Genomic DNA, 11777 nt, shown 5'->3' with positions numbered 1-11777 from the left:
AAGGATCTTTTCATGTTTTAGAAAAGCAACCAAATGTCACATTCTTTTTTTCTTTTTCTTTCTTTCCTCCCTCCCTCCCTCCCTCCCTTCCTTCCTTCCTTTCTTTCTTTTTATAGTTTCACTTGTGCATTGTAGGCAACATTACAGATTTTTTCCCTCTATTTCTTATTGCCCAAAACAGGTCTGGAAACACTGTGGTTACAAAGTAATTGCTTTTAGAGGAGAAGACCATGTCTGTACCCACAGGAATATGAATGAGATGTTAAAAGGTGCTCTGATCTTTCCTCTAGACCTAGATCTGTTCTCTCAAAGGTAACTACTGTTAGTCCTTTGGAGTAGATCTTTCCAGCCCTTTCGCTATGGTTTTCACACTCATAAATAAATACTCATGGGAAATATAGGAGTCATTGAGTGTCTTATACTTTTGTTTAAAATTGATTTTACATGACTCATACTGTAACTTTTCTTTCTCATTTTTTAAACTCAGTGCTATGTATTGGACATATACCGCTAAGATTTACCTTATTCTATTTACTCTGTATTTACTCCCCATTACCCTGAAACCATACTTTATCTAATTTCTCCTCTAAGCAAAATCTTCATTTGAAAATGCCCTTCAGTTTAGATGTAATGTTAGTGACGTTGTTTTAACCTGTAATTCTAGTTTGAATACGTTTACATCCATTAATATTAATTCATTTTTTTATATTGGTATTTGGATCCAGTCATGTAAATACATAGAATGAAAGTAACTAGATAATGCAGAACGTTGCAGAAGCTGTTGTGGACCTCCACATAATCTGTCCTTTAAAAAATAATAATAATGATGATGAGTAAATGAGAAATTTCATTGTGAACAGCATTTGAGACTATACACTCTGACAAATGGAATTACTTTTTGGACTGTTCTGATTATTGGTATAATGCATGAGTGTTGTTCAAACTGTTCTTCTGAAGGGCCCCCTAATGGCAGAGGAAAGCAGTGGGGACTCCATAAGGCTCACACTTAGCCTCAAGCCGTCTGCCAACAAGCAGAAAATTGCCTTGAAGTCTGGTATTTTATCTTAAATATTCATACAAAGTCTTAGTGTAATTTTTTTTTAAAGGTATTTTATGTTACCTAATATCTAGTAAATTTGACACTACATGGAGATGCAGCATGTTTGTCCTGTGGCTTTGAATGCCTGCTAGTGCACTGCTGGATGCCCCTGGAGTCCGCGGGCCCTAGTTAGGAAAAGACACAAAATGCTGTTTCATAAGGTGCTCGTATTTAGAAGTATCTGGCAAAATAACTAACATCTGCTCTGTTAAAATAGATTATCCTTGTAATGCAATAGGACCTCATTTTTCCACATATGTCTTTATCAAGGCTCTCTGCTTAAAAGTAGCAGAAACTCACAGGACTAACTTTATTTTTTTTAAGTTAATTTTTATTGGACTATAGTTAGTTTATAATGTTGTGTTAGTTTCTGCTGTACAGCAAAGTGAATCAGTTATACATATACATATATCCACTCTTTTTTAGATTCTATTCCCATACAGGTCATTACAGAGTATTGAGTAGAGTTCTCTGTGCTATACAGTAGGTTCTTATTAGTTATCTATTATATGTATAGAAGTGTGTATATGTCAATTCCAATCTCCCAGTATATCCCTACCTGCCTTTTCCCCCTTGGTAGCCATAAGTTTGTTCTCTACATCTGTGACTCTATTTCTGTTTTGTAAATGTAATAGGTTCATTTGTACCATTTTTTAAGTTCTACATATAAGCGGTTATCATATGCAACAGGACTAACTTTAATTGTTAACAGTGTGTGTGTTGGAGTGGGAGTGGTGATTAAATAGAGACAATGGTGTCTCACAGAACTGTTGTCAGAAAGTAGAGTTGTGCTGAAGTTGGGATCAGGAAAGGAGACAGAGGTCTGCAGGTGACTTGGGTTCTGCGCCTCTCCTAGCTGACTCCTTTCTTCTCTTGACTTTCCTCTGAGTGCTTCTCTATCTCTTTGCAGACCATGGCCCTGGGTCATCTATTCCAATGACAGGAGAAATGAACTAGTAGTTTTTGATTCCAATTTTATATTCTCGAGAAAGAGACTGTGCCAAAATCAGTCCCCAAACATGGGTATCCTTGTGCTGGGATGAGAATTCAAGACTAAGAAAAAAATTCAGAGATTAGAAATGTATTATGAACAAATGTCCGTTCTCTTGTAATTGGCCTCATTGCCTTTTAGCTTTCCAGAGGGGCCTTCCCACTGCTGTATAACTTTCTGTCATCCGAAATACTTATTCTGAGCACCTGTGATGTATAACATCTAGTAAATTAATTCATCAGAAGCATGTCTGGCCCATGATCAGGTCCCTCAGTTAAAGTCAGTTAACCTCAGTTAAACAAGGGAAAATATTGTAATTTAACTGCCCTCCACCTGAAAGTCAGATTCAGTTTGGTGTTCTGAATACAGCTCTGCAAATAATTATCACTTGTACTTGGACATTTATTCAAGGGCAAAAGCAATGTTGTCCCTAATTCCAAGAGAATCTAAACTTTTAATGGTTAAGCTGAATATAGCAAGATCGATGAAGTCACAGTTAGTGAGTGAATAATAAAAGCCACCTTCTCTTCTATAATTTTTAATGAATTGTCTTTATATTTGAGGAAGGAGAAGTCTATGTAAACTATTACATAATCTGCAAATAAAGTCAGTTTTATTTCCTTCTTTTCATTTCTTTCATCTCTAGTTCTATTGTAATGGCTAAGAGTCTTTGTTAAATAAAACAGTAATGTTTGACATGCATGGCTCATCCCCGATTTTAAAGAGAGTTCTTCGGGCTTCCCTGGTGGCGCAGTGGTTGAGAGTCCGCCTGCCAATGCAGGGGACACGGGTTTGTGCCCCGGGCCAGGAAGATCCCACATGCCGTGGAGCGGCTGCGCCCGTGAGCCATAGCCGCTGAGCCTGCGCGTCCGGAGCCTGTGCTCCGCAACGGGAGAGGCCGCAGCAGTGAGAGGCCCGCGTACCGCAAAAAAAAAAAAAAAAAAAAAAAAAAAAACCAAAGAAAACAACAGAGTGTTTCAAAGATTTAACCATTTACGACACTGTGTAACTGATTCACTTTGTTATAAAGCAGAGGCTAACACACCATTGTAAAGCAATTGGACTCCAATAAAGATGTTGGAAAAAAAAGGTACTGTTTATCAGGTTAAGCAACCTTCTGTTCCTAATGAATTAAGAAATTGTATGGGTTTTTTTCTAAATTGGCGCTAAATTCTATCACTTTTTTGGTATCAACTGGGATAATCATATTAATTTTTCTCTCTTTAAATCTGATATTATTGTGAAAAGTAGTTATGAATTTTTAAATAATAAACCATTCTCATAATTGAGATAAACCCAGTTTTATCATGGTTATTATAATATTAATAATATTGTTGGGTTTGCTTTGGTAAGTTTTTTAAAGCAATTTTTTTTTTTTTTTTAACGGTACACGGGCCTCTCACTGTTGTGGCCTCTCCCGTTGCGGAGCACAGGCTCCGGACCCGCAGGCTCAGCGGCCATGGCTCACGGTCCCAGCCGCTCTGCGGCATGTGGGATCCTCCCGGACCGGGGCACGAACCCGCGTCCCCTGCATCGGCAGGTGGACTCTCAACCGCTGCGCCACCAGGGAAGCCCTAAAGCAATTTTAATTTGTATATTAATTAGTGTAATGGACCTCTAATTGTTCTTTCACATGATGTTTTGGTGTCAGGATAAAACTAATTTGGTGTCAGGCTAACACTGACCTGTATCTCCTTTTCTGTTAAACGGAAGATGTGTGAAATTTGGATCTGTTACTTGAAATTTTGGTAGCACTCATCTGTGAAATCACTGTCTGGTTTCCACTGGAGGGATGAGTTCTTAGGTCAGTTTTGGTAACTTATTTTTCTAGGTATTTCATTTACGTTTTCAAAATTGTTGGCATATCGTCATTGATAGTATGCTTTTTGCTGCTTTCACAGCTTTACTTTTTCTGTCATGTACTGTCTTCACTCATAATAGTTTTTATTTATATTTTCTCTCTTTTCTTGATCAATCTTAACAGACATTTGTTTATTTTGTTTTTTCAAAGAATCAACTTTTGGCTTTATCGATCTGTATTGCATTCCATTTTATTAACATTGAATATTTATTAACTCTTCCTACTTTCCTTGTTCTATATTATTATTTTTTGTAAATTTATAAGTTGAATACTTAGATCAGTAATTGAGATTTGTTATCTAGTATTTTTTTTTTTTTTTGCAGAAACATAAATTCATGAGGTAATGAAAATACCTCCAATACAAAGGAAATGCTGGTTTTACTCCCATGATATGTAAATATGCTTTTGGGTTTTGCACGCATCTATTCATTCATGAGGCATTTATAGAGTGCCCATTGTTTGTCACTTCTCTGTTTTGCAGTTGAACAAGGCATAACCTAAAAATCTCAAGGAGTTACAGTCTTTTTCATTTAAAGATAGAAACTGTTATTTTGTTTCATTGAGATATAATCATTATACAATAAAATGTACAAATGTGAAGCATTTACGTCATTATTTTAAAAATTATATATACTCCAAACAAGATGTAAAACATTCATTCCCCCCCTCCCCCCAGAAATTTCCCTTCAGCCCCTTTCCAGTCCACCTCCTTAGGAACTATGGTTTCTATCATCATAGATCAATCTGGCCTATATTTGAATTTCATATAAATGGAACCACACAGTATATACTCAAGTATGTATTGCTTCTCTAACTTAACATAGTGTTTTGGACAAAAATATCCAGCTATTGCATCTATCATGTGTTTATTTTTCTTTATCTTCTAGTATCATTCCATTCCATAGATGCATGACAATTGGTTAATCCTCTTTCCTGCTGATGGATGCTTGTTTTATTCCCCCAGTTCTAAGTGATTTTTAATGAGGTTGGTATAAACTTACTTTACAATATTTTGGTCAACATACTGTTTCATTTCTTTGGCATAAATATTTAGGAATGTAATTTCTGGGTTGTAGGGTAGATATATGTTTCAATTTTTAACAATGATTCTCAGAATATGGTCTATGGATCTCTGGGAACCTTAAGACCGGGCGTAGGGGGGTTCCAAAGATCAAAACCATTTTTGTGATAGTACTAACCAGACATTTACCTTTTTCACTGTGTTGACGTTTACAGTAACGATGCAAAAGTAATGTTGGGTAAAAAATGAATGAAGCCTTACAAGCAGTTGTGGTATGACTGTATTACTCTCCACCACACACCTTCAGTACACCAGTTTTAATTAAGAATGTCCTTGATGAATCAGTAAAAATTATTAATTTTATTAAAATTGACGCTTGAGTACTCATCTTTTCAATAGCCTGCAGAAAGCTCTTCTGCTACATACTGAAGTATGATAGTTGTCTCAAGGAAATGCATTTGTGCAATTGTTTTGAGTTACAAGGTGAACTAGCTGCTTTTCTTCATGGAGCACCAATTTTTTTATTGACAAACTGATTATTCAGGCTTGTATATTTGGCAGATACTTTCCTGTAAATGAACAAGATAAACCTGTCATTTCAAGGACAATAACTGACTCTATTTGTTGTTAATGATAAAATTTTAACTTTGAAGCAAAAATTAGAATTTCAGAAAACATGTATTAGCTACCATGAGCCTAACAGCTTTTCAGTATTTCTGATGAGTTTGGTGGTGATATTACCAAATGTGATATCAAAAGACTGTATAATAAAATTAGTCATCATTTGGAAGATCCACATAACTCAGAGAACCAGTGTTTTCCAAATGGTCATTCATTGCCTGGTGTTAAAAATCATGCATGAGGGGCTTCCCTGGCGGTGCAGTGGTTGAGAGTCCGCCTGCCAATGCCGGGGACGCGGGTTCGTGCCCTGTTCCGGGAAGATCCCACATGCCGCGGAGTGGCTGCGCCTGTGAGCCATGGCCACTGAGCCTGCGTGTCTGGAGCCTGTGCTCCGCAACGGGAGAGGCCACAACAGTGAGAGGCCCACGTACCGCAAAAAAAAAAAAAAAAAAAAAAAAAATAATGCATGAGGGAAATTCAATTAATAATATAAGATGGACCAATAGATTTTAATGTAATTGAGTACACAAAATTTAATTGATATTGTTTGATTCCACACTGCAACTCACTTTCAGGAATACTACTACCACTAAGTGTTCATTTAGTATCTACAAAAATATCCATAATAATCTGAAAAAGGCTATTAAAATAGTCCTTTCCTTCCCAATGTCTTTCTCTGTAAGACAAGATTTTCTTCATATACTTCATCCTAAACTGTATTAAGAGAGCAAATGCAGAGAAGGAGATACAAATCCAGCTATCTTCTATTAAGCCAGATTTTAGAGATTTACAATAATGTGAAACAATGCCAGTCTTGCTAATTCTTTTTGTTTTGACAAATGTCATTTCTCATTAAAATATGATATTTTAAATGAATTAATAAGGAAATATTTTAAATTTTTCTCAGTTTTAATTTCTAGCATGGTAGATATTGATAGATAATACCATATAAACAAAATCTCCTTGGGCTTCTTAAGAATTAAGAGAGTAAAGGGGTCCTGACTAAAAAGTTTGAGAACCACTGTTTTATAAAAAACTACCAAATGAGTCTTCAATGTGATTGTATCATTTTATATTCTTAGCAGCATTGTATAAGCATTTCACCTTCTCCAACATTTGCTCTTTTTAATTAAAAAAAATTAACCATTCTATTGGTGTGAAGTCATATCTTATTGTAGTTTCAGTTTGCTTTTCTCTGTAGCATCTTTTAATACCTAGTGGCCATTTCTGTATCTTTTGTGATTTGTATGCTTGAGTTTTGGCCTGTTGTTTTATTGGATTATTCATCATATTATTGTTCAGTAGAGCTTTTGTCTATTTTGAATACATTTTTTCCATTAGATATATCCTATAAATGTCTTTTTCCTACCCTGTAACTCATCTACTCATTTCCTTAGTGGTATCTTTTGATGAGCAAAAATTTTAAATTTGATTAAGTCTAATTTATATATATATATATATATATATATGTATTTTTTAATGGTTTCTGTGTGTCTACTCAGAATTTGCAAATGTATTCTCCTTTATTTTTTCTAAAAGCTTTATTGTTCTGGGTTTTATCTTTAGATTTGTGATCCATATCGAGTTAATTTTGGTGTATGGAGTTAGAGATTGAGTTATTTTTTTCTTAAAGCTATCCAATCATTCTAACAATAGATTAAAAAGAAATCTTTTCTCACTGAATGGATGGCAATTTCTATTGACTACCCCATTCTTTACTTTTATATGCATCTACTTTATATGAATGCCACATGGTCTTGATTACTGTAGCCTTATAGCAAGTCTTGAAATCAGATAGCCTAAGTCCTTTAAATATGTTCCTTTTTAAAAGACTGTTTGGTTATTCAGTATTCTTTGCATTTCCAAATTAATTTTCAAAGTCTTATTTAGCTCATCAAGTTATTGGATTATATTTGCAAATATTTTGTGAGGATTTTGTGTCTATAGTCATGAGGGATGTTTTCATTTCTTATAAGATTTTTATTGGTTTGTTTTATGAACAAGGCTATATTGACCTCATAAAATGAACAGGAACTTTTCTTCCTTTATTTTCTGAGTTTCTGTAGTATTAGTGTTATGGATTTGACTGTTTCTTCTTCTTCTCTTAACTCTAAAAGTATTTTGATTTATGAGTTTGGGACCTCTGTTTTTAGATACGTACACATTATTATGTTTCTTTGGTAAATTGATTCTTCTATCATTATTTCTATTAATACTCTGTTTTCAATCTACTGTGTCTGGAAGTAATATAAAAACACCAGTTTTCTTTTGCTTAGTGTTTGCGTGGTATATATTTTTTCATTTCATCTGAAAATTTGAATCTATCTGTGTCCTCATAATAAAAGTGTGCTTCCTATAAAGATCTAATATTTGGATTTTACATTTTTATCCAGTGTAGCAATCTATGCCTTTTACATGAGTGTTTTTTTTTTTAATTTTATTGGAGTATAGTTGAATTACAATGTTGTGTTAGTTTCAGGTGTACAGCAAAGTGATTCAGTTATACATATACATATATTCATTCTTTTTCAGATTCTCTTCTCATAAAGGGTATCACAGAATATTTAGTAGAGTTCCCTGTGCTATACAGTACATCCTTGTTGGTTATCTATCTTATGTGTAGTAGTGTGTGTATGTTAATCCCAGCCTCATGATTTATCCCTCCCCCCCAAGTTTCCCCTTTGGTAACCATAAGTTTGTTTTCAGTATTTGTAAGTCTGTTTCTGTTGTGTAAATAAGTTCATTTGTATCATTTTTAAAATTAGATTCCACATATGAGTGATATCATATGATATTTGTCTCCGTCTGACTTACTTCACTTACTATGATAATCTCCAGGTCCATCCACATTGCTGCAAATTGAATTATTTCATTCCTTTTTATGGCCGAGTAATATTCCATCATATATATATGTACCACATCTTCTTTATCCATTCCTCTGCTAATGGACATTTAGGTTGCTTCCTTGTCTTAGCTATTGTAAATAGTGCTGCAGTGAACATTGGGGTGCATGTATCTTTTCAAATTATAGTTTTCTCCAGATATATGCACAGGAGTGGGATTGCTGGGTCATATGGTAGTTCTATTTTTAGTTTTTTTTTTTTTTTTTTTTTTTTAGTTTTAGTTTTAGTTTTTTAAGGAACCTCCATATTATTCTCCATAGTGGTTGTACCAATTTACATTCCCACCAGCAATGTAGGAGGGTTCCCTTTTCTCAGCACCCTCGCCAGCATTGTTTGTAGACTTTTTGATGATATGGCCATGGAGTGTTTTAATTATTTTCATTTAATCTAATCATTGATAAGTTGGATTTAAACATTATATCTTTTAATATTATTCCTTTAATTTTTTTCTTTCTTGTTTTTATCTTTCCATTGTTTTTTATGACTTTTTTTAGTGATATATATAGTATTTTATTTTTTCTTCTGTATTTTTTTTTTTAAATTAATTTTTATTGGAGTATACTTGCTTTACAATGTTGTTAGTTTCTGCTATACAATGAAGTGAATCAGCTATACATATACATATATCCCCCTTTTTTGGATTTCCTTCCCATTTAGTTCACCACAGAGCACTGAGAAGAGATCCCTCTGTTATACAGGAGGTTCTCAGTAGTTATCTATTTTATACATAGTATCAATAGTGTATATATGTCAATCCCAATCTCCCAATTCATCCCACTCCCCCACTTTCCCCCTTGGTATCCATATGTTTGTACTCTACGTCTGTTTCTACTTTGCAAATAAGATCATCTATACATTTTCCTAGATTCCACATATATGCATTAATATACGATATTTGTTTTTCTATTTCTGGCTTACTTCACTCTGTATGACAGTCTCTAGGTCCATCCACATCTCTGCAAATGACCCAATTTCGTTCCATTTAATGGCTGAATAATATTCCACTGTATATATGTACCACATCTTCTTTATCCATTCCTCTGTTTTAGGTTGTTTCCATGTCTTGGCTATCATAAATAGTAAAAGTAGTATTGTAAATAGTAAAAATATGGAGCACTTCACAAATTTGCATGTCATCCTTGCGCAGGGGCCATGCTGATCTCTGTATCATTCCAATTTTAGTATATGTGCCGCTGAAGCAAGCACTGTATTGATTTTTAATATTTGTTTTAGTAGTTTCTCTAGAGCTTATAATATTCATCTTTAAGTTATCACAGTCAGCTCGTAAGTGTGTGACTTCAAAACCAGTGTTAAAATTTTATAACATAGCATAAATCCATTTGTTTCCTCTTGCCTTTTGTGCTCTTATTATCTTCTGTTTTATCAGTACATATGCCAATAAATAAATGCTATTAAGTTGGCCAAAAAATTCATTTGGGTTTTTCCGTAAGATGTTTTGAAAAACCTGAATAAACTTTTTGGCTAACCCAATAGTTTTGCTTTAAACAATCAATAGCATTTTAAACAAATTCAATAAAATATATAAATATGCAAACATAAATAAGAATTACTCATTTTACATTTAACCTAGGTATTCATATTTTCTGTTACTCTTCATTTCTTTCCAGAGGTCTGAGGTTCCTTCTGGTATTAATTATTTTCAACCTGAAAAACGTCTTTCTGCCTTTTTTGTAGTGAGAGTGCTGAAGATCGTTTTTCACCTTTTGTCTGAGCATGTCTTTATTTTTCTTTGTTGTTTAAAGTTAATTTTTATAGTATATGGAGTTGTAGGTTGACAATCCCACTTTTTTTCCCCACTCTCAGCATTTTACTTACAGATACTGTTTTATGTCTTCTTGTTTTCCTTTTAGTATAGTGTTCCCAAATGTGTCTCTTTTCTTTGGCTTCTTTTAAAATTTTTTTCATATGTTTGTTTTTCTAGCATTTTGACTGCTAATAGGCTTAGGTGTGGTTTTCTCTCTATTTAACCTGTCTGGGGTTCACTGAGATTCGTGGATCTGTGGGTTGATAGTTTTCATCAGTTTTGAAAAATTCTTGGTCATCTTTTCTTTAAATGTTTCTTTTGCCCATTTTCTCTCTCCTCTTCTGAAAATATAATTATGTGTAGATTTCAGCTTTTGATATTGCCTCACAGGTTTTGGTAATTCTTAAAAAACTTTTTTTACTCTATTTTTATTTGTGTTTAAATTTGGATAATTTCTGTTCACCTGTCGTCTGATTCACTGATCTTTTCACCTGCTATGGCCAATCTGCCATTAATCCAAATTTAATGAATTTCTCATTTCTGATTTTTTTTAATTTCTAAAATTTCTAGTTGGTTCTCTTTTATAGTTTAATTTTCTGTATTTATATTTGTCTTCTATTCAGATGTTGTTCATCTTTTTTGCTAGGTATTTTGGCAATTTTAACATAATTTAAATTCTTGTTTGATAATTCCAGCATCTTGGACCATCTCTGAGTTTGCTTTTATTGTGTTTTAATTTGTTTTACAGTCTTTTTAATTGAGGAACTTTATTTTACCCCCCCCCCCAAATTCCTATCTTTCATTATTTTTCTTTAGGGGGCCATAATTATCCCTATATTAGTATTTCTACATCTGTCCTCCATATCACTTAACTTTACTTTTATATTTTCTCATAATTTTCTCTTCTTCTGAAGAATTTCTATTCTTATTCTTCCAGTTTTTGAAATTGTTTCTTAGCTATGTCTGTCCTACTATTTATTCTATGTACTCCAATCTTAATTCAATAGTTATGTTTTTCATACCATAGGCTAGGTCTGCCTTAACCACTTTTGGGGGTTAGAGGTGGATATTGCCCAAATGAGAGATATCCAGGAACCAGAAAACTTAAAATTTACTTCTCAGTCCATGAAAAATCCCTTCTCTCAGCACCTCAGTCTGGGAACAAGCACAGTTAAGAAGAGATGCTTAGATTGAAATTAACCAGCCATAGAGGCTTAGAGGGAAAGGAGTGAGGAAATAACTGCCCCAGTTAGTTTCAACCCATCCTCAGTTTTCAGCTCTTTACAAGTGTGAAACTTCTGACAGCATATACCTAAATTTTGTATTTCTTTTTTTATCTGTTAATATTTTTCTTTTAGTGGAAGAATTTAGTCTACTTCTATCTCTTGAAAATATTGGCATATTTTGACCTATTTCTAATAATTTATTTCAGTTTGTCCCACTTCCCTGATTTTGTCTCTGGGCACATCTATACTAGAGATTTGAGTCATGGTAGGTGTAAGGATAGATACTCTTT

General features: G+C 33.8%; 1 non-coding gene across 1 annotated transcript; it reads right to left on the bottom strand.

The window, feature by feature from the left end:
• Positions 1-9598: 9598 nt before the first annotated feature.
• LOC116752479 lies at positions 9599-9702 on the bottom strand. Its single transcript, XR_004349544.1, has one exon. It is a non-coding gene; the product is annotated as a U6 spliceosomal RNA (small nuclear RNA).
• Between the last annotated feature and the right edge of the window lie 2075 nt (positions 9703-11777).

Source organism: Phocoena sinus, chromosome 3, assembly GCF_008692025.1.
Source record: "Phocoena sinus isolate mPhoSin1 chromosome 3, mPhoSin1.pri, whole genome shotgun sequence".
NCBI classification, from domain to species: Eukaryota; Metazoa; Chordata; class Mammalia; order Artiodactyla; family Phocoenidae; genus Phocoena; species Phocoena sinus.
This window is presented reverse-complemented; position numbering and strand designations above follow the sequence as displayed.